This window comes from Solanum stenotomum, chromosome 6 (assembly GCF_019186545.1).
Source record: "Solanum stenotomum isolate F172 chromosome 6, ASM1918654v1, whole genome shotgun sequence".
Taxonomy (NCBI): domain Eukaryota; kingdom Viridiplantae; phylum Streptophyta; class Magnoliopsida; order Solanales; family Solanaceae; genus Solanum; species Solanum stenotomum.
In genome coordinates, this window is record NC_064287.1 from 10,930,794 (window position 1) to 10,958,034 (window position 27,241).

Here is a 27,241-nt window from a genome sequence, read left to right on the forward strand (position 1 = left end):
TTAAATCTGTTAAAAAACTCAAAGATTATAAGACCTATGTGGAACCCAATGACAAGAAACTATGTACTACTGACGAACCCAACCTCGAGGGAGATAGGGATCTCACCACTTTCAGAGATAAACTTACCAGGGATAGCACCACCAACTCTAAACATTTAAATGAATCAAATAATATGGAATTATAGGGGTCATAATAATGATGATTTTAGGAGGGATTTTAGAACCCTATTGGACTGGCATAAACCTCCATTAGTTGCTCTCCTAGAAACCAAAATGCAAGATCATCAGTCTCTTGTTGATGATTTCCCTTTTACAAAAATGAATCAAGTCATGTCAGTTGTTATGAGGTTGCATGTTGTATTGTGTTGTCCCGAGCTTAGGTTGAGGGGTTTAGGGGTTAAACGTCAAGGTACGACTACCCAAGGACCACCCTAGGGGTCCTTGAGGAGTACCCTAAGGCTAACCCCCAAGACCCCAAAGAAACCAAAAATCTGCCAACTTGGAGTGACCTACGGAAGGGGACCTACGCCCCGTAGGTCCATCCACGCCCTGTGGATGGCCTCTGTAGGTCAAGGGCCTAAATGAAAAGTTGCAGCCCCAAACCACGGACCTGCAGGATAGGGCGCCACCCAACCTATAGTTTGTAGGTCATGGGACATCGTTTGCACCTGCATGCTGTCCATTTACGAACAAGTTGAAGGGTAGGTTAGCAAATTCCTTATTAAGTTACTTTGGTTAAGGTAGGGTTAGTATTGGTTTATTAATGTATTTTAAGGGTTTTTAAAGTATTAAAACACATTTACAACTCATTATTTCAAAACCCAAAATACAATCCCCCCCTCCCCTCCAAAAGTTCTCTCTCTAGAAACCTCCATTGGATGTGAAGGATTCAAGCTTCCAAGGTCAAGACTTCAAGTTTTTCAAGGGATTTTCGTGGGATTCTTCCATTAAAGGTATGTTAGTCTTAATCCTTGACTTAGTTTCTTTCAAGGAGCCAATTTCAAAGTTGATTTCAAGTCTCTAATGTTTCCCCAAAAACCCTAGTTTTCAATCTATGCATGGGTTCGATTCTAAACGTTTTTCAAAGGCTTTATTGCATTGAATTATGAATGAATTATGGATTTAAATATGAATTAATATTGTTTATTTCTAGAACCCATGTTTTACCCCAAATTCCTAAGTTGTGATTTGTGATTGGGAATTGATTGATCATGAAGAATGTGAATTGTTTATGTTTATATGGATATAGAATTTTGAAATTATGTTATTACTCTTGCCTAATTGTATTAATCTAAGGTGTGTGTGTGAATGTGATCCATGGCCTTGGAAGGAAAGGTATGAAGGTTTAGGTATGATTATGATGTGAAGGATATGCATGTGATTTCAATGATAGAATGATGATCATGTATATAATGTAATTGTATTATTGTTGATAGTGTATTCTCAATTGACACTAATGAATGATGATGATGGAATGTGAAAGGTTTCTTCTATGTATTATTGTATCTTGAATTGGTAGGCTTAGGCATCCTTTTCTTGTACAAATGAAAGTAATGTGAATGTTGACTCTTGAATTGGTAGGCTTAGGCATCCTTTTATTTTATAATGAATATGTCTTGACTTGATGAATATGAATCGATAGGCTATGACACTCCTTTCATATATGAGTAATGAATGTGTCTTGACATGATGGATATGAATCGATAGGCTTAAGGCATTCCTTTCATAAATAATCTAATGTAAAGATGACTCTTGAATTGATAGGCTTATGGCATTCCTTTCCTAAAGAGTTAATGAATGAATGTAATGAATAATTTAGAATCGATAGGCCAATGACATTTCTTTCTTAATGAGTCAATGTACCATGAATTGATAGGCATATGACATTCCTTTTATGAGTATACAAATGTAATGAGGAACCATGAATCGATAGGCTTATGACATTCCTTTCATAAGGACTCTAGAGCTATCCTTGAATATACCATGGATCATAGGCTTATAACATTCCTTCCATGTGTAATGATGTAACTTGGTTCGATAGGCCAATGACATTCCTCCCTAGTACAATAATGTAATGTGAATGAAATAATCTATGGGAATGTAGGCTAAGCACCGAGTGGACACGGTTGGATGGAAACTCTCCCAATGTTAGGTTAGAGTTCCAATAAACATCTTCCTATCCCATAAACTATGTGCCTACATAGGTCCTAGCTAGTGGATCCACTTAAGCTAACATGTACCGATCTTACGTTAGGCAAAGTAAGACCACCTCTTTACGGTGTGGGGCAAGACACCAAATTCCATGATCTAGCTCTCATGGTCTATGTCAGTTAAACGCTTATTCTCATCATGTGAGATGTGAACTATTGTTACTTGAGAGGTTCTACAAAGTGTGGGTAATAGTATGGGATCCATGCATTGCACGAGTACGCTTTGAGAGGGCCTTAGTGAGTTCTCTAATGTCTTATGATGACATGAATGTGCTCTTAATGAAGTTAATGAAGAAGGTTGACTTATATGCTTTTAAATGAGATGATGCATGCTATACTTGGATTGTATTTGAGTTACTTCCTTATCATGACTTATTGAGTATGAATGTGCCTTGTCTATGGTGGCTTCAAAGGATTACTTAGTGTGAGTAGTAGTATGGAATGCTACTCATACATTGCACAAGTATGACTTAGAGTTGCCCTAGGTGGTGGTCCTTATGTGTTGATATGACTTATGAAAGGTTTATGTCTCTCATGTATGAATATTGTGTAAAGATGGAAATGATGAATGGTAAGTTCACTTTTGGTGGCCTTAATGTGATACTTTAGTGTGGATGGTGGTATGGGACACTATTCATACATTGCACAAAGTATAGCTTGAGGGTACTTGAGGTGAAGGCTTAATGTGAAGGTAATGGTTTACATGTTGGTTATGTTTGAATATTATGTCTCTTATACTTATGTTCATGAAGTTTTCTCAAATTGGCATAAAAACATGACTTTCAAATAAAATGTCCGTTTTAAGCATGGTTTTTGCATGGCTATCATACTTAGTAGTTTATGTGCTAACCCATATTTTCGCTATGTTTAATACAAGTGTAGGTTCCGGCAAGTGAGTTGCTTTCTCTCTAGTTGAAGCTTGGATTTGAGATTCTCCAAGACTAAGTGGTATGTCCTCATAGATCGAGGACAAGTACTTTGAAGTTTTCTCTTTCTTTCATGTAAAAGACTATTGTTAGACTTTTGATTGTAAAGGGCCGTGATCCTACTTTTGTTTCGGACATTGTTTTTAGATGGCCATGTGAGACAATAGACTTCTGTTGTGTTTCAAGTGTTTTAAATGAGTATTTTCGATTGTATGGATTTAAAGAAAAGTTTTAATTTCGTACTATTTCTAAGTATCTTATGCAATGAATATGCTATGAGGCTTGTATGAGACCCCTTCGGGGTCGAGTACGCCGTGTCGCATCCGGGGTCTAGACTAGGATCGTGACAGGAAATTAGGTGGTTTAGTTGTTCTTTGGGATGACAATTTGCTAGAGCTTGAGGACATTGCAACTACTAGCCAGGAAATCCCCTCCATGGTTAAAATTCGTTCTACAAATGAATCATGGTTATTTAGTTGTATTTATTCTAGTAATCATAGGAACATTCGTAAAATTCTTTGGCCAAATCTCAAAACTATCAAAGATAATTATAATGGTAAATGGCTTATTAGAGGGGACTTTAATGAACTTATGAGTAACTCTGACAAATCAAGGGGGAAATCTATTAGTACATCCCGTATGAATGATTTTTGGGATGTAGTTAACTATTGTGAGTTGATCGATATGGGTTTTAAGGGAAACCGATACACATGGTTAAATAAACGTTTTAAAAATAGGTCAAAACTTATTTTTGAACGTCTTGACCGCTTCTTTGCAAATAATGAGTGGCTCCTTAAATTTCCCAATGCTCAGTACATCATCTACTCGTACTCATTATGACCTCTGTCCTTTATTAATATCCCTATTCCAAGACTATCGAAATAACCATCACAAAATATTCAAATTCGAATCAATGTGGGTCTCCCACCCTGACTTAACAGTTGGAAAAACAAACTAAGCATCACTGATGCAATATCTAAATTTATTAAAAATGTTACAAGGTGGAATCTCGATGTTTTTGGAAACATTTTTTATAAAAATACGAGAGTTATCAGGCGCATACATGGAATTCAAAATTCTCCGAACTACACAACAAGCTCCTTTCAAAACATGAAAATGACCTCATTAATGAATATAATAATATCTTAAAACTGGAAGAAGATTTTTGGAAGCTTAAATCCAGAATAAACTAGCTATACGAGGGAGACTCGAACACCAAAAAATTTCACACTACCACACTTAATAGAAGGCGAAGAAACATAATTATTGCCTTACAAGACGGATCTAGAAAATGGCTCTACGATCACAATAACATCAAAGAGCTTATTTTCTCCCATTTTTCCAATCTGTTTAAGATTACTAATATAAGGCCCCTTAACACTTCAGTTGAAATAGGTCTGAATACACTAGAAACTAAGTATATTCCCCAATTAGGATAAACTCCCACCGAAGGGGAAATCGTTAGTGCTATTAAGTCTTTTCAATCTTTTAAGGCACCAGGGCCGACGAATTACACCAATTCTTCTACCAAAAGTATTGCAATATAGTTGGAAAGTCAGTTATCTCCTTATGTAAAAATGCTTTAAAAAATGAATGCATTCCTAAGGAAATTAATATGACTCATATATGTCTAATACCCAAAAATAAAAATGTTTGTACCCTAAAGGATTACCGACCAATTAGCCTTTGCAATACTACTTATAGGATCATAACAAAAATAGTTGCAAACCGCTTGAAACCATTAATGAACAAACTTATCGGGCCTTACCAAACAAGATTTCTAAAAAATAGACAAGCCATTATCATCCAGGTGTCGCATTTCAGATAAGTGAAAGGAAAACATGATTTTAAAAGTAGATCTAGAAAAAACTTTTGACAAAATTGAGTGGTCCTTTATATGAAGTACCCTCCGTTATTTCAACTTTCCCACCAACATAGTAAATCTAATAATGTATTGCATCACAACTAGTAGTGTGGCATTACTAGTAAATGGAAATCGTATTGATTATATTGAACCTACTCGGGGAATAAGGCAAGGAGATCCTCCATCACCATATATCTTCATAATATATATGGAAATACTGTCTAGGAGAATTGAGTCAAAGGTGCACCAAAAAAGCTGAAAACCATCAAAATCTCCAATAAAGGACCTAATATATCACACCTTTTCTTTGCGGATGATTTGACCCTAATGACCCGTGCAGAAGACAAGAACTGTCGTAATATCAAGAAAATTTTGTAGGAATTTAGTGCAGCCTCTGGAAAAACAATAAATCATTCTAAGTCCAAAATATTTTGCTCTAAGAATTGCCCTAAAGAGACACAAATTCACATATCCAGTGCTATGCAAATTAAAAGTGGCCGTAACTTTGGCAAGTATCTAGGTTTTCCAATTTTTCATAAGAAACCAACTAAGAGCAACCATCAGTTTGTAATAGACAATTTGCAGTCTAATTAGTTGGTTGGAAGACTAAGTTTTTAAATATCACGAGACGAATGACTCTTGCAAAGGCATGCTTGAACAATATCCCCACACATGTGATGCAATATATAAATTTACCATGTAATGTCACCAAAAAAAATTGATCAGGAATTTTATTTGGGGAACAACTGATTCTTTTAAAAAAATACATCTTATCAAATGGGATATGCTTACTCAGGATAAGGCACAAGGGGGAATTGATGCACAAAATATAAAAACCTAAAACCTTGCTCTTCTAACAATACTATCCTAGCGCTTATTCAATAAACCCCAATCACTTAGGCATTCATCCTTATAAATAAATACACTAAATCTGGTGTCTTCTCAAGCCATGAACATAACGCAACCATTAGAAGCGGGATTTGGAAAAATATTTGTTTAGGATGGGATATTTGTAAATGTGGAATGGAATAGATTCTAGGAAATGGATCATCAACATCATTTTGGCTAGACAGATGGCTCCCAAACTAAAGAACAATTAGGGATATGATTCATGGTCCACTATCCATGAAGGAATCTACCATGACGGCAGACGATATAGTCATCAATGATGGTATTTGGGATTTAGAAAAACTATATTTTGAACTGCATGCCTAAAAAGATTATAAATCTCATAAATTGTACTTACATATCCCAAAATTTAGATAAACCTAATACACCAAGTTGGTTTTATGATTAAAAAAAAAGGTATCCTGACTACCAACTCAGTTTATCATCTACTTAAAACAATAAAATCGTTCCCTCAGGCCAAACCTAAATTTTCAATTGGATCTGGAATCTACGATGTCCAAATAAAATTAATTTTTTCTGTGGCTATGCAATCATGAAAGACTTCCTACTTGTAATTACTTGAGCTTAATAGGAACATACATAAATAAAAAATTGTTATTACTGCAATATATCAAAAATCACCAAACATATTTTTCTAGAATCCCCCAACGTAAGAAACCTTTGAGAAAATATGAGAATCATTTACACCATTAACAAGTTCATCAACAACCTCGATAAGCATTGGTTGGACTTTCTAAAAAACCTTAGCATCACGATCAAAAAACAATTACAGTGATGTGATGATTTTCCTTTTCACATAAGGAATATTTGGTTGAGCAGAAATGATAACTATCATAATAACACAAAAAATAACATTCAAATTAGTACTCCTTTTAACCATGCTATAAAGTACATGTATTTGACTTGAAAAAATCAGAAAGTGAATAAACCGAAAATTGTTCACGTACAATGGAAGCCTCCATCCATGGATACAAGTTGAATATTGATGGATCATCTAATGGAAACCCAGGAAAGGGAGGAATTGGAAGAGTAATCAGAGATAAAGACGACAACATGATTGTTGAATATATGGGTAACATATATAACACAACTGTCACCAAAGCAGAAATTATGGCACTACTAAAAGGCCTTGATATTGCTCTCTCAAATGGGTTAATACCATTGGAAATCAATAAGGACTCCATAGAGGTCATTAATTGCAACTAACCGCCCATCTTATATCAATATTTTGAATGATTGCAGGCATTGTTTCACCAACTAGGGAACCCCCTCATCCAATATGGTTTTCGAGAAGAAAATCAAGAATTAGACACATTAGTTAAAGAAGGATGTAAGATGCAACAAGCAAACTCTTTTGTGCAATGGACAGTTCCACCTTTCTTTGTACTTAGTAAAAAAAATTTTACAAAGATGCAACAAGCAAATTTTCTTTTACCTTTGAATCAAAGAAACTAGAACATGAATACACTTGCTACTGAATTTGAAAAATGTAAACTATTAGTTCTAGAACTGATAGAATCTTTGTGAAATCTACAACTTGATTTCTTGGATTGAAATTGGACAAACTCTTCAGAAATTGTTGGCTGACTTGAATTGAAGAGATATAGACCTCTTTGTTCTTTACCTAGCACTAGATGGCTCTTCAGTGAAGGGCCTTGCAACATGAAACAAGTGTTAGGAGTGAAAAGCGTGAATTTCTGAAATTGTTTGCACAATTTATGAATAGAAACAAGACTAAATTTGAAAGAAGGAATCTACAACATTATGTAGAAGTAGTTTAGATAACAAATACACAGATCCCAAATGAGTGACTTTTACTTTGTGAGAATTAGAGAGAGTCGCCATAATAGGTTTAGGCAAAAGACTGAAACTATAGAAGCAATTTTTATTAAAAGTCATATGCTCAGATGCTCCACTATCTAGGATCCAAGAATCACTGACAACTTTACACAAACAAGCATAGGAATTAAAAAAATTGGTCATACCTTCACAAGTGAAGTTTGTCGATGCTTCAGCAGTTCCTATAAATTTCTAGTTCATTTTCTTTCAAACGTTGCATAAGTTGTGCAACATTCTCTTGACTGAGAGAAACATGATCAATAGAATTGTCTAGTGTCTGTTGATTAGCTTCTGCAGTATTAAAAACATTGTTGACCATAGCTCTTTTATGTTACCTTTTCGTTTTAGTGAATTTGAAATCCGTAGGAAATCCATGAATCTTATAGTATTGATCAATAATGTGTCCTATTTGCAGTAATTACATGTCAAGTTTTTTTTTATGGGATTGTTTTGGTGATTGGTATACTCATCAAATATCCTACCTCATCTATTACCAACAAGAAAGGATGTTGATTCTCCTAAATAAGCAGGAATAACATGAATTTCCCTTTGTTTTTCATCTTGGATCATGAGGGTGTATGCTTGGCCAATACTAGGGAGAGGAGAAGACAACAAAATATTACTCCAAGCACCTATAAAAGTGTCGCTCAACCTTTTAAGAAACTGGAGTAGTCTCTCATCTTAATAGAATTTCACTTTTTTTTCCTTTGCACCACATTCACACTCACAACTATAAGCAGAAAAAATGTTAAGAGCATCTAACTCATCCTATAAACTTTTCATTTTCGTGTAGTAATTACAAATACTTGAATTTCCTTGAACTACAACATTTAAATCCTTTTGTAATTGAAATATTTTTCCCCATTAGCCTGACCAAAGCTTTCTTCTAGGTCAGACCATAAGACCTTGACACTTTGGAATATAAGACAAATTCAGCAATCTCTTTTGAAAGAGAATTCAAGAGCCAAGACGAGACCATATTATTACATCTTGCTTAAGCCTTTTGAAGTTCTATACCAATAGGAACAACTACGGATCCATTAATAAATCCTAGCTTGTTCTTAGCTAAAAGAGCAATGATAACAACCCTTCTCCAATCACCATAACTCCTTCCATAAAAAATAGTGGATACAAGTTCATGCCGAGATAACTAGAAGGGTGAATGTAGAAAGTATGTGAAGAATCCACTGCATTAGTTGCGGGGATTCCATCACTTTTTTCAGTAGTTTGGAGTTGAGTACTTTGATTATTAGTCATTTTCAGGAAGAAAAAAAAAGGAGAGAAAAAAAAACGCAGTGAAGTTTAGATTAGTACTGCTCTGATACCATGTAGGAGTAAATAGAGAAAAGTAAAGAAAATCCTTCTTGTATTTTTGAATGAGTATTTTGTACAAAGAAACCTACTTATATAGAAAAAATAGCCGACCTATATGTTAATGACTCAACCCTAAACTAATTACATATAAACAAATAAAGGAAGTAAATTATTTTCTATACCTCAAAAAGGAAAAGAAATACTTTATATAGGATCCAAACATATTATGTAATTGAAATATACCCACAATAGATGTGGGCCTTCAACAGTGGTGCAACATATATTGGGCTTTTTTCTGAAATCGATAATCACCAAACCGATAAATGTATATTATATTTGGTTTGGTTTGGTTTTGATAATTTTAAAATCAATTAAGTTGGTTTGGTTTTGGTTTTGACCAATAACCGATCCAAACCAGCCCGTGAACATCCCTACCTCCAACAATTGAGTAGTACTTTTTGGGGTCCCATTTCAAGACCTTGGAAAATATTCATAATCATATTTTCTTCAATTGCTAATGTGCTTAAAGATATGAAATAAGATTCTCCACATGATCTTGATAAACTCATAGCAGGAAACCTTTAAGATAAAATTCAAAAATTTGAATTTATCTTTAATTAGTATTTGATGTTCAAGATGTTGCTTCTTACAAATGAATTGAACTAAACTTTACAAAAGAAGATTAATATATCGCCAATGCTATGGGATTGATTAATTACAAACAATGAGAGAGAGTAGTTTGGAGTCTTTGACAGATGAGGTTTATTCATTTTGTGATAAACATGATATTTTAATTTCCAAAATGACGGAAGACTGTCTAAGGTCAAAGTGTTATAAGTCTGACGTTTCATATTTACATCACTTTTATGTGGAAGTGTTTTATGCAATCATTAATTTGCAATATTAGGAGTCTAATAATCGTCTTGATGTTGTGAGTAGTGACTTAAGGATATGACGTGACTTACTCCTTGGTATGACTAGTTTGAATCCGGCTGATTCATTTGCTAATTTTAACAAGAGTATAATGATGTTGGTTGAGTATTACAAAAGTGAGTTTGGTGGTAACCAACTTTGATATCTCAGTTATGAGCTTGATCGTTTCATTGTCTATGCTGGAAAGGCAAGTTTCTAAACTTGAAGGGGATTAAGAATCTTGCCACGATGATGGCAAAAATAAAATTGGGTCAAACTTGATCTCTTGTTTATTTACTTGAAAAGTTGACGTTAATTTTATCTTTCGCTACTGCCAAGTGTGGAAAGAACATTCTCCTCAATGAAGTTCATCAAAAATGATCTACATCGCATTTGTGAAGAATTTTTGAATGATTGTTTAGTTTGTAAGATAGACCGTAAGATATTTTAGTGATGTTATTATAGATCGTTTTCAAAATATGAAGTCACGTCGAGTACGATTGTAAACTAATAATATTTTTGTGATAATGTAATTTATTATCTTTTGCTCGCCAAGTTATTATTATTATTATTATTATTATTATTATTATTAGTATTATTATTATTATTATTATTATTATAAATTTTTAGATCTTATCTTAAAAGCAATGGTGCACCCCTTTTCTTGAAATACTGAATTCTCCTTTGGGTGAGATTGTCTTACCTTTAACTAGAGGTCTCGGGTTCAAACCATTGGTATGAAGAAATTCTATTGGAAGCGTCACCCCCCAAATAGGTTAGTGCGCGATCTGAAATTAGTCAGACTCAAATACAAACTTCGAACATCGGGTGAAAAATAAAAATTATGTAATAATGAAAACAAAACATTATATTTAACAATAATCATTACTTAGTACTTGTTGCTTGTGTCCCCTAATGTGAATTAATTATGAGCACATATATAAGAATAATAATAATTTCTTATTAATAAGAGAAAAGACATAAAATGACACCTGAATTTTCAAAAAGACACCTAAAGTTTGCGGGTGTTCTATTACCCCTAGAACTATTTCAAATCACAATAAATAAACAGTTTTGACTCATTTTCACAACAGTTGTGTTCTCACATTTGATAGGCGTGTAGAGGAGTAAAAATACACCCCCAAACTAGTGTAAAAATGTTACGTGGCACTGACAATTTAAATTTTCTTCTTTATTAAAAGACCCACTTCTCATCTTCTCCAAAACCTCCATTGATAAATGTTGAAGAGCTTTCCATCTACAACCACAAAAAAAATAAAAAAAAAATCTCCATCCTCAATGAAAAAAAACATAAATAAAGGGGAAAAAATATATTAAAAGGATATAATAAAGTAATAGATAACATAAATAAAGGGGAAAAAAACAATAGACAAGAATGAAAGTATGATGGACGACCATTGATAGTTATGGGCGATGATAGTGACAGTTAATGATGTTAACAAATATGATAATGGTTGGTGATATGTAATGATGATGATTGATGATGATTGTTGTTTGTTATTTTCATAATAATGACGATGATAATCAGGAATGGTAACGATCATGTTATGAATTAACAAGTTAATAAAATTAACAATATTCTCTATTGTATAAGGCAACAACACCAAGGACGAACACTGCATCCCAATGTTGTACCAAAAGCAGTCAAATATGTACAATATTGTTGGCCCACTTTGATTGGCCATAAAATCCTGGAAGGACTCTTAGGCTGTGTTTGGTATGAAGGAAAATATTTTTCAAATTTTTTTTTTCAATTTTTCCATATTTGGTTGGGTTAAATATTTTCCAAATCAACTCATTTTCCTCAAATTTAAGGAAAATGACTTTCCTTCAAAAATTAAGGAAAACATTTTCCAAAACTCTCCTCCAACTTCAAATTACAATTATTTTTGTTTGAAAAATAAATTTAAAGCTTATTTTTAAGAAAATATTTTCAACTTCAATTTTTTTTTACCCTCCCCTCATCCCCTACTACCCTCCCCTGCCAGCCCCCTACCCCCCCCCCCCCAAAAAAAATAGTTTATAGTTTGTTTTTAAAAGAATTTTAAGTTTGTTTTTAAAAAACATTTTCAACTTCAATTTTTTATTTTTTTTACCCCACCCCTCAAAAAATCAATTAAGTTTGTTTTTAAAAAATGTTTCCAATTTCAATTTTTTATTTTTCACCCCACCCCACCCCTACCCTCGACCCCCCTCCCTCCACTAGCCCCACATCCCCCTCACCCCACCAGCCACCCCCCAAAAAAAAAATTTAAGTTTATTTTTTAAAAATATTTTCAATTACAATTTTTTTTTCACCCACCCCACCATTACCCGCGACCCCTTTCCGAAAAATATTAAGTTTATTTTTAAAAAATATTTAATTTTTATTTTTTTACCCCATCTCATCCCTATCCCCCGTGCACCAGCCCCCCTGCAACCCCCCTCCCCCAAAAAAAAATTAATTTTTAAAAATATTTTCAATTTCAATTTCAAAAATTATTTTAGCTCTCTAGTAAAAATAAAAGATATTTTCTCAAAATATTTTTCATTCATAAATCAAACACTAAAAAAATTTTTTGCGAAACACCAATCAAACATCAGAAAATAAGTGAAAAATCTACAGAAAAACATTTTCCTTCATACCAAACACACCCATAGTCTCCACGTGTGAATGTAAAGTGAGATCAATTGACTTCACAATTACTGCTCTCCAATTCTATCTCATGTCTCTTCCAATTCACTCTCTTTCTACATCTAAAGGTAAATGTAAACATTTTGATTTTTTCTTTTGAAAGATTTTTGTTGTCTTATTTTTCTCGTCTCTGTATTTCCTGATTTTCATCTGTACGAATGTAGTTTCTGTTGGAAATTTTGAATCCAAAATTTTGGAGATTTTCTGATTTCTTATTAGTTTGGGAAAATAATTGTTTTAGTCCGCCTTATTTTTGTTTTTGATTTCTATGATATCTTACTTCCAAGGTTTAACCTTTAATTAATTATAATCAATTATTTTAGTCCTTCTACTCATGGTGATAACTAATAGTAGTAAAAAAAGAAATTCGGATTCACGTGACAAACACATTTCAGAAGAAATTGTTCTGTCAAAGTAAAAGTGTTGCATTGTAGAAGTTAAACTCACTCCATCTCTTTGTAGATTTTTAACTTGTCTTCAAATGAGAAAATTCAATCGATGAAATTTCAAGAGAAAAATCATAGAGGAGTGAGTTTTGCTCAAATTTTGATTTTTCTTCTCCATTTTTTCATTCGAGCCAGAGGTATACTTTCTTTCATTCAAGATTAAGGTGGGTAAAATTGCAGTAACAATTAGGATTGGCTTTTCAACTTTAGAATTAATCATTTTCTGCAATATGAATTGTGAAATCTATGAATTAATCATAGTCTTCTTTATAATTTTGAATTGTTGTTGGAGCTGAAAGAAGTTAAACAAGTGACAACTTAAATTGCTCTTTTGTCTCTTCAAAAATGTCAATTAGAATCTCCTACAATCATGTTAGTTGACCAAGACCTGTATGCTGTATACATAGCTAGTCATAAACCTCAACCTATACTATGTTTCTCCTTAGTTACTCATGTAATTAAGAGCAAAATGAGACTTGGCATATCGAGAGAAAGGTGGGCCTTAAAAAAACTAAATTGTTATTGGCAGTGAAATATGAAGGTACATCCAAGAATATGTTTATTGTGAAAATGTGTAGTAATACCAACTCATTAAAGTGATGAGATGCAGAGATGAACTCACTTGGAGTCGATAGGCCCTTGGGTAACACACCCAAACATGTTCTTTGCTATTACAAGCTTCCCGAATCTTATATGCAAAAATGGTATCAAATGAAAGTTGTGTTAGCCTTGATAAATGATATGGCCGATAGAGTCGTTTAGAATTCTTTCGTATTTTATTTTATTTTTCAATTATCGGTGCGCCCCTAAGAATACTCTCTCATACTACATTGAAATGGACATGGACGGAATCACTATCCTGTACACTGAGCCTTCTTTTGGAGAGTAAGTCTTGAAAGAGATCGTGCCCCTTCCCTCCATACTAGAGAGACATGATTGTACTTCGTCATGGAAGGCTGCATCTTCACCAAAAGCTTAGTTGAAATGGGGTTAATCCAGTTAACATGCACCTATTGTTTGAGTATATATTCCCAAATGATGTGATGAAGGTAAACGTCAACTTAATCAATTGTTGGGTTTCTTGTTATGGATTGTATCAATGTCACATGAAGTGCAATTTTGGTTCTTATTCTTGATTGACATAACTTTTTTGGTTGCTTCTTCCTAACATTATATTCAAGTATCTGATCATGTTGGGCTTAATTTTGTTGGCAATATTGGTGTTCACCGTTTTAGCGTAAGGAATGCCTCATGGAATTTTGTTAAGAATTTGGTTCATTATATGTATGTTATTGCTGATAGACCGGCCATTTGTTTTCCCTCTTTTTCTCGCCTCTGTATTTCAATACCCAAGATCAAGTAAATTATCATGAAGATGCGTGATACAACAAATGTTAAGCGACAAGTTTATGAGTTGATTTTTTTTTTGTTCAAAAGGGATCTTTATTTAAACATAATTAGGTAGCCCTTACATTATGGTTAGGGACTAATCCAGGAACTGGATGTCCTATAGTAATAGCATCTCTATTAACTTCTACATTAGCTAAAAAACTACTAGTTAGTACATTTGTCCTTAAGATACTAAGATTGCCCAGTTTGGCTAGGTAATTACAAACTGCTAGATTAGACTTTCTACTAATAACTCCTCCTTCTTTATCTTGTAATAGGGCTTCTTCAGTCCACGTTGGAGAGAGCTGCAAAAACTTTACTTCATTTAGTGTGGCTCTTTTAGATCCTTCCATCGCTAGTATGTGAGCCACTTTGTTGCCTTCCCTAAAGTTGTGTAGGATGATTGTATAGGCTGATTAGGTTGAGAAGATACCATTGGGGTTAAAGGACCACGTGATGAAGTATGAGGGATTAAGGTAATCTTGAACAATAGCATTACTGATCCTATTTTGGACCTCTTGAGGGAAACCAAAGGAGCGGTTTGTGAGTTGATTATCAATGCACACGATAACTATATGTCTACTTTTTTATTATACATCTTTCACTTGCTTTTTTCCTCTGATCATATCCTGGATTAGGCGATGACTATTTCAAGCTAATTGTGTTGTTGTTTTCAGGTTTGGTGAGTGTTTGTAATTACTTTTAGAGAGAATTGCAACAGAGATAAGGTGGTTACATCTCTACATAACATTTTATAGAGATCTCCACAAGCCTGCTCTCGTAATTGAAGGACGCTTTGTATTAGTGGTATTAATCCTCTCTCTTCTCTTAATTTTTTTCAGCATCTCAGATACTATTCTAATTTGGTAGTGAGTATTCAATTTAGGTATACGTTGAGAATCAATTGAGATAACCTGTGAAATGCACTTAGTTTTTTGAATTGTTAACTGAGATTTATATCAAGGAAATAAAGTTCTAATTAGACATAAAATTATATGATTTTGCTGCTCTTTGAAATTAAATTGATAGGCTAAAGCAACTTAGTAAACTAATTATTTTTGAACTTAAAGCTGATCCAAAGTTTCTAAATTAGTAACTTCAAATTCTCATGAGAATTAAATGAATTGATTCTCTTGTGTTTTGGAGATTTGGTTCTCGTGATATCCAAACTTTTTCCTAGCCTGCAACTTATTTGGGAACTGTTATGAAGACTGACAATGTAAAGATAAATATTTAAGTTGCATAGAGTTTAAAAAGGAAAAACTCAATCATCCATGAGTATGATTAACTTTAAAGTCACAGAGAAAGAACTAGCTCTAAACTCAAGTACGTATTGTCATCAATTTTCTGTAACTTCTTTGTTCAAGGAACATTTTTCTTTTTGGCTCGTGGGTTACTTCCCACTCTCTTGCTACTTTGAGAAAGTGCTTCTTGTAATCTTGATGGTGGGACATATTGTTTTCCCATTCTCTCGATGAAAAGTGGCCTTGTACCTTCTGTAGAATGGTCACCGGTTTCTTCTAAAACGAATGCAGAACTCCTCAATTGATCTTGTGATACCCTTGGTTGTTTGTTAAGTTGATTGACCTACAATATACAAAGAAAACAAGTCAGCTCGTAAGATTTGATACAAACAAAATAAGTCGAGAACAAGAAAAGGTAATTACAATTTGTTCAGTAACAAATGAGGAGCTGGGCTGCATTGATATCACACTCTCAATAATGGTGTTTAAAACCTACAATAAGTAAATATGTTTAATGTTATTATCCTTGTGAAGTGAATCAACTTATTTGATTACTTACTTCTATTGCTGCATTACTAAGTGTAGAAGGGACTTCTTTTTCGACTTGTTTATGGACTGGTTGTTGTTGAACTTCAGAGTGGTTACTTCCCGTAAGAATAGGGCACTTTTTGCTATTGTGCCCTAATTTTCCACATGATCCACTCTTCTTTTTTCTGCCTTTTCTTGATGTTTTTAACAAGGTATGCTTTCTCGAATATGATTCTTTTTGAGTTATCTCATCAATTCCTCTCTTCCTTAGCTTACTTGGTCTGCCTGGTTGTGCTTTGTATATGGGTGGCAGAGGTGGTTCAATCCCTGTCTTAGGCCATTGCTCAGTGCTAGCAATTGGCAAGATGGATGGACTATAACTTTTCATATACTGCTCAACTGTGTAGCATTCATGAACATATATATCGGGCTCATCCTTCTTAACCCATATAGCTGCAACAGCATGACTACAAGGAATTCCTGTTAAATCCCATCTCCTACAAGAACGGGTTTTCTCCTTAAGATCGACAGAGAATAGTCTAAGAGAGATATCCTCAATTTGATAGTGGAATTGGTCAGATTTAATGGCAATACATTCAGCAGCTTTAGCCTTATTTTTCTCTAGCTTTAACATGATTTTCTGGCAGATTTGTTGGCAATACTTTATCATTCTGTCTCTGTTCTTTTGAAGTCTCGACATCATATAGATCCTAATTAATTCAAGCATTGTCCAAATATACTTATCTCTTGCATGTAGAAGTACACTGTTGAATGACTCACACAAGTTGTTTAATAAAACATCACATTTTGGAAAAGAAGAAAAAAAAGCCCTTGACCAGTGAATGGGAGGTTTATTAATAAACCATTCAGGGGCCTTTGAATCTAATTTTGCCATCTCTTCCATATGCTTGGAGAATTCAGGTTCTGTAGTTGCCCTGGAAGCTTTCCATAGGATATCTTTCATTGTTTGTCCTCCAAAACCTTCAGATTTGAAATTATTGTGTAGATGCCTCGCACAAAATCTATGCGCAACATCTGGCATTATCTCATCAAATGCTGGCATTAGACCTTTTTGCTTATCAGAAATGAAAGTCCATGCAAAGGATTTTGTGAGATTCCTAAGTCTTAATCAAAAAGTGTAAGAAACCAACTCCATGTTTCCTTCAGTTCACCTTCCACTACTGCCAATGCAATAGGATATATGTTGTCGTTTCCATCAATGCCTACTGCTGTCAATAACTGACTCCCTTTTTGGTGCCCTTTCAAATGACATCCAGCAACCCCTATTATGGGTCGACATCCAGCTAAAAATCCCTGTTTTCAAGCTGCATAACATATATAGAGTCTTAAAAATCTTTTTCTGCTATTGACCATTGTTTCTGGACTTTCATCCAACTTCAAGATAAATGTAGTCTCTGGATTACTCCTCCTTAGCTCAGCACAATAATTCCATAACATATCAAACTGCTCTTCTTTAGTTCCTGTTATTAGATCTAATGCCTTCTTCTTTGCCATATAAGCTTGTTTCCGAGTAAAGGTACAATTATGAGCCCTCATCACATGAGTTTGAAATTCTCTTACTCCCCAACTTGGATTAATTCTAAATTCTTCTACGTACTTCTTAGCTAAAAAACCAGAGTCGATAGTCTTGTTATCTCTTTAATTGCCACAAGAATGGTCAGGGCCTATTGTCTTGATCTTGAAAGGTTCATCTTGATTAGCTTTTGATGCAAATATGAACCGTTTGCAATTTGACACCTTACAAGTTGCCCTCGATCTTGTACTTTCATTCTTTTTGAACTTGATGTCTTTTTTTTGTAACACAGCTTGTACCTCAACCGCCCACTTGAATTCTTTGCTATTACTGAAAATCATATTAAGCGCAAACTTAAATTTTGGATCCTCCAAATCCCTAGTTGGATTAAAAACAATGGATCTTTTAAGATTTTCATCATCTGAATCTCCATGTAAACTCATTAACTCCTCATCTGATGTAGCACAATCATCTTCTTGAGTGTAGTTAGGAAACATAGCCAACATGTTTGAGGCAACTCCAAGCTCTATAATTTTTCCTTTATCTTGGTTATCTTTATTTTTCCCATTGAAACCAACCCATTCTACAGTAGAGTCGATGGTTTTATCAAAAATCACATCATCTTCCTCCATTGAATAATTAGAATCATGAAATGACTCACATTCTTCACTTGTGGCATCACTCTCATCACTTTTCTCTATTATATTCACATCTATCAAACCTTCTTCGTCCTGTAATGGGCTCCCCTCTGAATCAACCACGTCATAGTTCCATTGGTCCTTATCTGTGTGCTCGACAAATATTTCCACCTCTCTACTGTCAGGCATTTCATTGACGAGGTTATATATATCTAAATCAGTTGATAAATGCCTTATATTTGTCTCATAATAAGGTCCAGACTTGAACCAAAATTTCACTTTCCTATCATTAACTTTCAGCCTTTTCATACACCTTCTCCTTTGAATGATGGAATTTTCATCTCCCTTGCAATAATCATAATAAGCGATTTGTCCATCAACAAGTTCATCACTGGCTCAAAAACCCACCAACCCTTATAATGTAGTTTGATAGTGTACATATTTGAATCTTCACCTTCGTCTGTTGTGTGGAAAAAAAAGTAGAATATATTAGAGTTATTATAATAAATAGCTCTAACAAAAAATGTAAATGATACAAATCCAACAGAAAACCAATACAAGTAGAATCATCACTGTATTGTGTTTACAGAAAACCAATACAAGCATAAAATTAGACCCAACATGCTAATGACAATAACAATATATTCATAATATAATCTAGAATATATTTTAAAAAATGATTGATTATATAGAATCCAACAAAATTATATTGTTGCATTAGTAATCTTATAACTAAATTTACTTGAAGATTGCCATGTAATCTAAGGTTTTTATTTCTTTTTATCAATTAACAGTGAAGATTATGCTAATTAATAAATTGATCAAATACTTACACGTTGGTGTGAATTGTAGCCCACTCTTATAATGGAGTTTCATTGTCTAACTAAATGATTTTGTTTCTCTTCAACAAGTGCACTGAATTATTGTAGGTGTAACAAGAGGAGTTGCTAAATTGTGTTCTCACATAAGAGGGGATGCAACTAAAGAGAATAATTGCTCATCAATCAACAAATAGTATGTCACTGTCATCATTGTATTAGAGGATTGACATCCTAATGGAAGAAGGGAGGAGGGCTGAATATGATTGTGTATGAGAAAAGTTGTTATGGAACGATTTGTGAACTTCTTCATATGTTTAGGTTTTGCTTTCCGTATAAAAGTGTTTCTTATTGTGAAGTGCCATAATTGCCCTTGACAGAACTAACAAATCTGTTTGTATTGGTTATCACCGTTAGTAGAAGGAATAAAATAATTGATTATAATTAATTAAAGGTTAAACCTGGGAAGTAAGATATCATAGGGATCAAAACCAAAATAAGGCAATAACACAGGGACTAAAACAATTATTTTCCCTATTAGTTTGTTGTGACTTGCATGTTCTACCTTTAGATGCCTCAAATTGAAGGGACTAAATAAAATTCAATAGGGAACTCTGCTAGTTTCATTTGATCATGATTCTAAATTTCAAGATGGAGCCTGTTATATTGAGATTTTGGGAGTTCGTTTTCATTTGTTATCAGAGAATATTAAGCTTTGCTCATTATTTGAGATGCTGAAGGTTTGAATTGAAGAAATTGTGGATTTGTTATACCACAAAAGACATATGCTCTCATGCATGATGGTGCCCAGAATTTTTTGCCTTTCTTCACTGGTATTATACCCATTACTTCTGAATTCTTTGAATATTTGTGCCTTTTTGCTTTAATTTTAGTTTTTTAGTCTTTCAGATAATCTCCTGCTAGATATATACATTATGCCTGAGTTGCACAACATCCCATTTAGTGTCTTTTCCCCACTTTTTTATCTTACAATCTGCTCTTTAAGTTTGCAACTCATTCTACTTAATCCTAAGATACTTGCAATGCTGCGGAGGATACAACTTTTTGTAACTGAATTCACTTCTATAATATAGAAAAGAACGTTCTTCTTCACTTTTGTGATGCGATCCATGAAGGCAAATGGCTAAAAGCTCAAATCTTTGCAAAAAAAACTTGTTGCTTGGGTTTTCAGGTTTGTTGATGTCACCTGCCAAATTGTCTATGAATTCTTGTAGAGAAGACTAGAAGTGCACATGTTTGCAAGTTCTCAAATTAGCTATTTGAATTGGATGCTTAGTTCATCAAAGTAGACAGTTGGAAGAGGTCAGTCCACCCATTTTTTTTCAAAGTCACTTGTAATTGATACCATTTCATTGTAGCTAAATTTATCAAAATACATGTCCCCTCTATTATATTTTTGCAATTTTTTTGATTTGTTGCGATGAAATTGTCGCTGAAATGATGACCAAGCAATCAAATTGCAAAATCAATGCCTTTAGCTATGTGAATGGTGGAAATCTTATTAAAGAGAGACCTTGTAATTTGATTGATGTACCTTACATTACCGACATTGCACTATATTTTCACATTGTCTGGTATCTACAACCATCTCTTGAAAATTCTGGTACTTGTGACAATAATTGATTATATTGTTGTGTAGGGTTGTTGTTGTTGTGCTTACTAATGAGTGATTATGTGTCATTTCCTTTCGAGTTATTTCAAACACGTGTTTTCCTTAACCATATGGGATTAGTTGATTTTTGTACATATTTAGATTTGATTGGGTTTGATATTCATCTTTTTTTTTTTGACAACTTCATTTTTATAGTCTTATTATGATAGAGAAGACACTGACAATTCTGTGTTTACTAAACAAGAGTTTCTGCTTCTTCTTTTTTTAATTTCTTATTAATTTGGCAAAGGTGGATTTGTTAGTTGGTGGTTGGATACGCATACATTCTTTTTTTCAACTTTTGGTGATAGAATATTTTTCCTATTTGTTGTCACATATGAAATTCAATATTGATTTGGATGAGTGGGATAATAACTTTTTTTGTGCCTCTATCTCGACAGCAACATAATCCTGTTGTATATCAGTTTCTTACCGCTGTTAAATGGAAACCAAAAATTACAATAATGAGTTTTGTGTGTTTTTCAGTATTTGATGTGGTGTATATTATGGAGAGCGTCATTTGGAGTACACCTAATATGAATCCCAATATATTTGGAATCTACAATGATCCTGGAAAATAAAGCTTACATCTATATTACTGTCTGTTATGATAAGACCATAGAAGAATGACACAACAACACTTAAAGTGAGAATAATCGATTGAAGTAATAGCATGTGTTCGACACTTTTTTTTAATAACCATCACCTGGAGAAACAGGTGATAACAAAATACTCTGACTAAAAATACTATTTCTGTAATTTTCCACTATTTTCTTTATTTTTCGTCCCCGTACCCCAAAAAAGTCCTACTATCAACTAAAGGAGGTAAGTTATATAGTTGTAACGGTTATAACATTAGTTTCGAAGTTATTACGTTTATTTTTTTCCTTAACTTGATAATGCAAAATGTATATTTCTATGCTTGTCCAACGCAATATATAGGAGATAAAAGAGGAAAGGGAGTGTTCTGGGGAGAATATGGAGAGTCTCAATTGGGATTAACATAATTCATAAGCCATCTCTGTTGTTTCTTGACAAACTTATATGTGATCTTCAATATCAAGTGCTTTTAACATTGTTGAAAAGGGAAAGATGTTTCTAAAAGTAGTAGCATAGTCCTCATGACCATCCACCAACAGGTTGCACAAAGCTGGCCTGTGAGGTGCAAAATCTGCTTTTCTTAGCAATAGCTGGGAGAACTACAACAACCTTGTAAGAAAGGTTGATCTTGTTTTCTCGATTTTCAACTAATGTGACTTTTTCAGTCATGTGTATTGCTTTTTCTGGTTATAAGATATTTAAATATCTTCTTCATAAAAAGGTCTGTGATTTATCTGCCTTTTGTTGATCCAAAAGAACAAGAAATTGCTTACGCTTGTTCAAAAAGTTGATGGAGAATGTGGTCCCTAAGAAGAGTCTCTACTTGAGAGGGATTACCGACCTTTGATTTTGCTCGATTTCATCTTGGGAGCCATATTTTACTTCTTAAGTTCTCTAGGCTTTATACATTTTTCATTTTATTTTGACGTTTCTGGATAAGATTTATTCATATTGAATTTTCCTCTTCATGTTTTATTGGTAGACTTTATACTTGCATTTTGAACGTGTGTTCAAATGCTTTTATGAGATCTGAATCTGAAGGAAGAACTTTACACAACCAAGGTGTTTGATGAAATCTCCCCTTAACAACCTACTCATGAGATATGAGTATTCAGAATCTTTTCGTTGGGCAGTTTTTTCAATTGCTTTTTTCCCTTCTCAGTGTGTAATCTTGAGCTTAACGTTGTCTAATACTCATATTTTTAGAATGTAATTGAGGATTCTCAGAATTACTCTTGGGATTTTCTTGCTAATTTGGAGAATAACAACAGATATGTCTATTATGTCTGCTTCTCTTCTTCCCCCACTTTGGACTAAAGACATATTATTAAAATCCTTATTTAGTCAAAGCAGTTATAATGATACTAAATAATAATAATAATAAAATGACAAATTAAATAAGGTAAGTAATAGTTGGACTTTGCTTAAAGGCCGTAAGTTCCTACTAAGTAATAGGATGTTGTATGTGAACTTTTCCCCTCTGCTTCCAATATCTGCTGTCTTTTTTACTGTCTAAAATTTTAAACAGCTAAAGCTTCATTTTTTTGGTTAACTAATTGTATATGGTCTTTCCTCGTTGTTCCAAAATAATCATTGGAAGTGTATTTTTGTACATGTTTTGCTCTTTATTTTACTTTTACTATCTTTCTTTTTGCAATTTTGGAGTTGCCAATTGATAGGTATGATTTAAAATTTGGGAAGTGAAATGCTATTACACTGCCGTATTATTCTGAAGAGCTATTACATTACGACATTATTCATGAACTTACAAATAATTTCTCTTATGTTTATTTTCTTCTGGTGTTTGATTGTCTTGTGATTTTGTGATGACCGCTTTATGATCCAGGTTCAGATATTAGCTATTAGAAAATCAGAAAGCCAGGTCTTCTAAAGTAAGAAAAGAAACATTTTATACAAAAATAATAAAGAAGGTTGTTTGTATGGTGAGACATGGTCTTTCTGAAAATCTTGATCTTTTAGCCCAGTTGGTACAACAATGTCACAAGAAAGAGTGCTCTAGATGCGAGACTCTTCCTCAATTTTCATACAAGGTTAGTATGATGTATGCTAAAATTGTCTGTTTTTATATAGATATACAAGTGAACACCATAAGGTTTTTATCTTTAAAAAAATTATGTTTTACATGTGTGTGTGTACACCTTTCATAGAAGGGTCAGCACTATCGAAAAAATCATAAGCAAAATGTATATGTCGAGCTGCAAAGTTTGAATAAAGATTATGCTTAGACAAGATAGCCTATTTGAGAAAGAAGAGGAGAGAAACATAAGAAGCTTTGAAGGTAGTAAAACTTCAGATAGATCTTTCCTCTACCTTCTGGTACTTTAATGCAAGTAATAGAAGAACCTGAGTTGTATGGGTATATTTATCTTTCACTAAAAACATTTCACAAGTTTGAAATGGTACATCTGCTATGATAATTAATGGGTACCAAATGGTGATGGCCAAGAACCATGGTATGTTTTTTGTTGTTTTGCATCTTGCTCACTATTTTAGTTGAACATAGCAATGGTTAACTGGTATATGTGAAGAGCGGGGAGAAAATCTAATAAGAGTAATCAAATTCTATGAGTATTATAGCCTATATCTATAATATTTGATTCGTACATGGACGATTGGTTATTGTTATCTACAAAAAAAAATTGACACTTTTAGTTTACTTGATCACTTCATAACAAACCAAACAGTTGAGATGCTGACACAATTTCTACTAATTTCTGATATTTCATTCGTTTGAAGTTGTCAACTATTTCATTTATCTGAAGTTATCTACAAATTTGCACATTCTCTCTGTCAATTTTTTTCCTTGAGTAAGACAGATGCATCTTTTGTTTTAAAGCTCCCTAATTTCATTTTTGCTGCCCTCTAACAGCTGATTGGCTTTTACTAGCTTTTTGAAGGTACCTCAAAATACCTCCTTGCTATGTTTTTTTTTGGAATAGCCAAGGTTGACTAACAAGCCGTGGGTGTACTTGTATCTTTTGCACATCGTGGAGATATAGTATCTTATTAAGCAAAATGATGTGCACAAAAGATATTTTTCACATGTAATTAGAATGCTCAATTGTTTTGATTTGTTAGGAGTGTTTCTTTAGCCTATAGCTAGCTGTTTTCATTTTGAATGACATAGTGCACTCACAGATAGAAACTGCTATTTAGTGTAATAATAATAATAATAATAATAATATAATAGTGACCTAAGTGTAAAGACTGAATATTTTCCGGAATATGATACTTTATTAATGAATGCAAGAAATATATTAAATAGACTTATAGAGAAATAATAAGACTCCTAAAAGAACTAAACTAAAGTAATCTAAATAAATAATGATGCCTGATATAGTAATGGAACATCTCAAATAAGCAAGGATTATTGAAACACTAATAGCGATTAAACTACTAACTAATGTATTTGTGATGCTCTAATACCCAGAAGCCTCGAGCATTTTGATATGGTTCGATATGATTTTCAGTTTCACACCACAAATTTGACAATGTTGGGCCCGTATGTTCCTTCTAGTTTAATAACAATGGTTAAGAAATTAAATGATAAATAACACATTTTGTTTTTACAGAATTCCTAACAACATTATTGTTTACAGTAGAAGGATTTCATGAATTGGATTGGAAAAGGCTTTTGAAGCATCACATGCCAGATGGTTCATTCTTAACATCCATTTCTTCCACTGCCTTTGCATTTATGGAAACAAATGATCAAAATTGTTTGAGATTTATGTCTTCAAAGGCTTGTTAAAAAAATAAGTAAATAATATTCTTTTCTCCCTCTCCACCATCATGGAAATACCAGATCCCACAACTAGTTATAAGTTTTAGAGGAATTCAAAATTTAAACGTAAAGTGAATTGGAATAGAATTGAGTATTTCATGTTTGTTATCATTTGTGTAATGTCCAAAGACTAACCCAACACCATATAAATAAAACCAAGTTTTAGCACATAAAAAAACAGTTTAGTTACTAGAGAATTGAGTCCCATAAACTCAACCCCAACCCAAAATGAATAATGCTTATGATTAACAAAAGAGTGTTGACCAAGAGTTTGTTCTAGAGGATTTTGCCCCAATCTTAGGGAATATCCAGTTAAATGTCCATGTGTCTGTCTACAAATGGGGGTATACTCAAATTCTATTAACCATTTCTCATGCTTAATTCACCAATTTCAACTCTTCTTCTCCGCCCCGTGTCACTGGACAACACAACAAATTTGAACTCTCCGGTGAGAAGCTTCCTCTTGGTCAATTATCATAAGAAAACATGCTCATATCTACATTTTGATCTTGAGCAAATACTAGATATTTTTCCCTTCAATTTGGTAGTGTTGTGGATGCTTGGGTTGATACTGGGCAGCCAAGTGATTCCTTGTCTTATGTGGCCGAGACACCTCACAGGTTTTCTAACATATTAGAAAGATATCCTTTCGTGTGGAATCAGTCCTCTCAACAACTATTTGATAGTATGGTCCAAAGCATGCCACTCTTCCAAGGTGTTAGCTGAAAATCCCCAAGGAGAGGCAATTGGTATGCATTGTCAATTTGACTTGATGAGATCAACAACAAGGAATTTGATAATTGCTTCTTTTATACCATCAATGTTCGAAGGTGTCACCCATATGTTAGATAGCAGTCTTCAGTTGTGTCTCTCATTTAATGTGTATCATGCAATACCAACAATGAAATTTGCAGAAAAATCTCTTGTTTTTTACATTAGAGTTTGAAGATGCTTTCAATCTTACTTTCTCTATATTCAGAGCTTATGACCATTCCACACTAGCATATCAGTGTATTCACAAGTCTAAAATCATGGTTCTTATTTCAGATGCATACGACAATGCCTTCACGAAACTTCTTGATGTAGCATATGCTAGAGCTCGATAAGAATTTTTCAATGCGTGTCTCAGACAAGACACTCAAGTTCTTCCAGCTGAATCCAAGCTCCTTTAATTTGCTGGGACACACTTGATAGCCATTTGGGTGAGAACATTGCTATTGCCTGCTATGGCACCCCACCAGTCTGATCCCACGTGTTTGCAGGTTGAGAGCCACAACACTCTGGCATATTTGGCAGAAAACGTTGGCCATTATAAGCACGGAAATTGTTCTGATACTTCTGAGATTCTAATTGTTCTGAATTAGGGAGAATTTGTGGGATACTACTATGAATTAGATGTGTCCAGTTTTGGGAATTCAACTTGTACCTGTGAGTCATTTGTTGTTGCATAGCAATAATCAATGCATTTCTCTTGTTCGTGCAGTTTGATCATTTCTTACAGAAGAATTGAATTTTTCAAATCATCTTTATAGTTTAGATCACATATTGCCAGGGTAGAGGACAAGAAAATATGACATGCTAGTAAAGTTCATTGCCGTGTTTGAGGAGCTGGTTACGATTTGGTGCAATAATCTGCAGGTAACTTGATTTCGTAGTTTTTTTCTGAACCGCTTTGTTCATGGTACTGTAATTCTTCAGCAACATTAGCATGGGCACTCAAAGTTATCAATTTTGCCGTGCATGCTTTGTGTAAATAGATGGACCTTGTCTATGATTGAAAGTGAAATTTCATTACTTTCTACTGAAGCTAAATTGTTACTGTTGTATGTGAGTCTTCGATTTAGCTATCACTGATATTTTTGTTATAAGTTTTGAGTTGTAGAATGTATGAGTGATAT

The 27,241-nt window shown here is 33.7% G+C and overlaps 2 long non-coding RNA genes across 4 annotated transcripts; both read left to right on the forward strand.

The window, feature by feature from the left end:
- Positions 1 to 13,153: 13,153 nt before the first annotated feature.
- Positions 13,154 to 19,671, forward strand: LOC125867904 (uncharacterized). Of its 2 annotated transcripts, none has more exons than XR_007446688.1 (3): positions 13,154 to 13,279; positions 15,182 to 15,311; positions 19,378 to 19,671. It is a non-coding gene; the product is annotated as an uncharacterized LOC125867904 (long non-coding RNA). The 2 variants fall into 2 exon arrangements; XR_007446687.1 differs by lacking the exon at positions 13,154 to 13,279 and adding an exon at positions 13,606 to 14,164.
- A 321-nt stretch (positions 19,672 to 19,992) lies between these two features.
- Positions 19,993 to 27,182, forward strand: LOC125867902 (uncharacterized). Of its 2 annotated transcripts, XR_007446685.1 has the most exons (4): positions 19,993 to 20,589; positions 23,385 to 24,456; positions 26,391 to 26,771; positions 26,896 to 27,182. It is a non-coding gene; the product is annotated as an uncharacterized LOC125867902 (long non-coding RNA). The 2 variants fall into 2 exon arrangements; XR_007446684.1 differs by lacking the exon at positions 19,993 to 20,589 and having other exon boundaries at positions 22,336 to 24,456.
- The last annotated feature ends 59 nt before the right edge of the window (positions 27,183 to 27,241 follow it).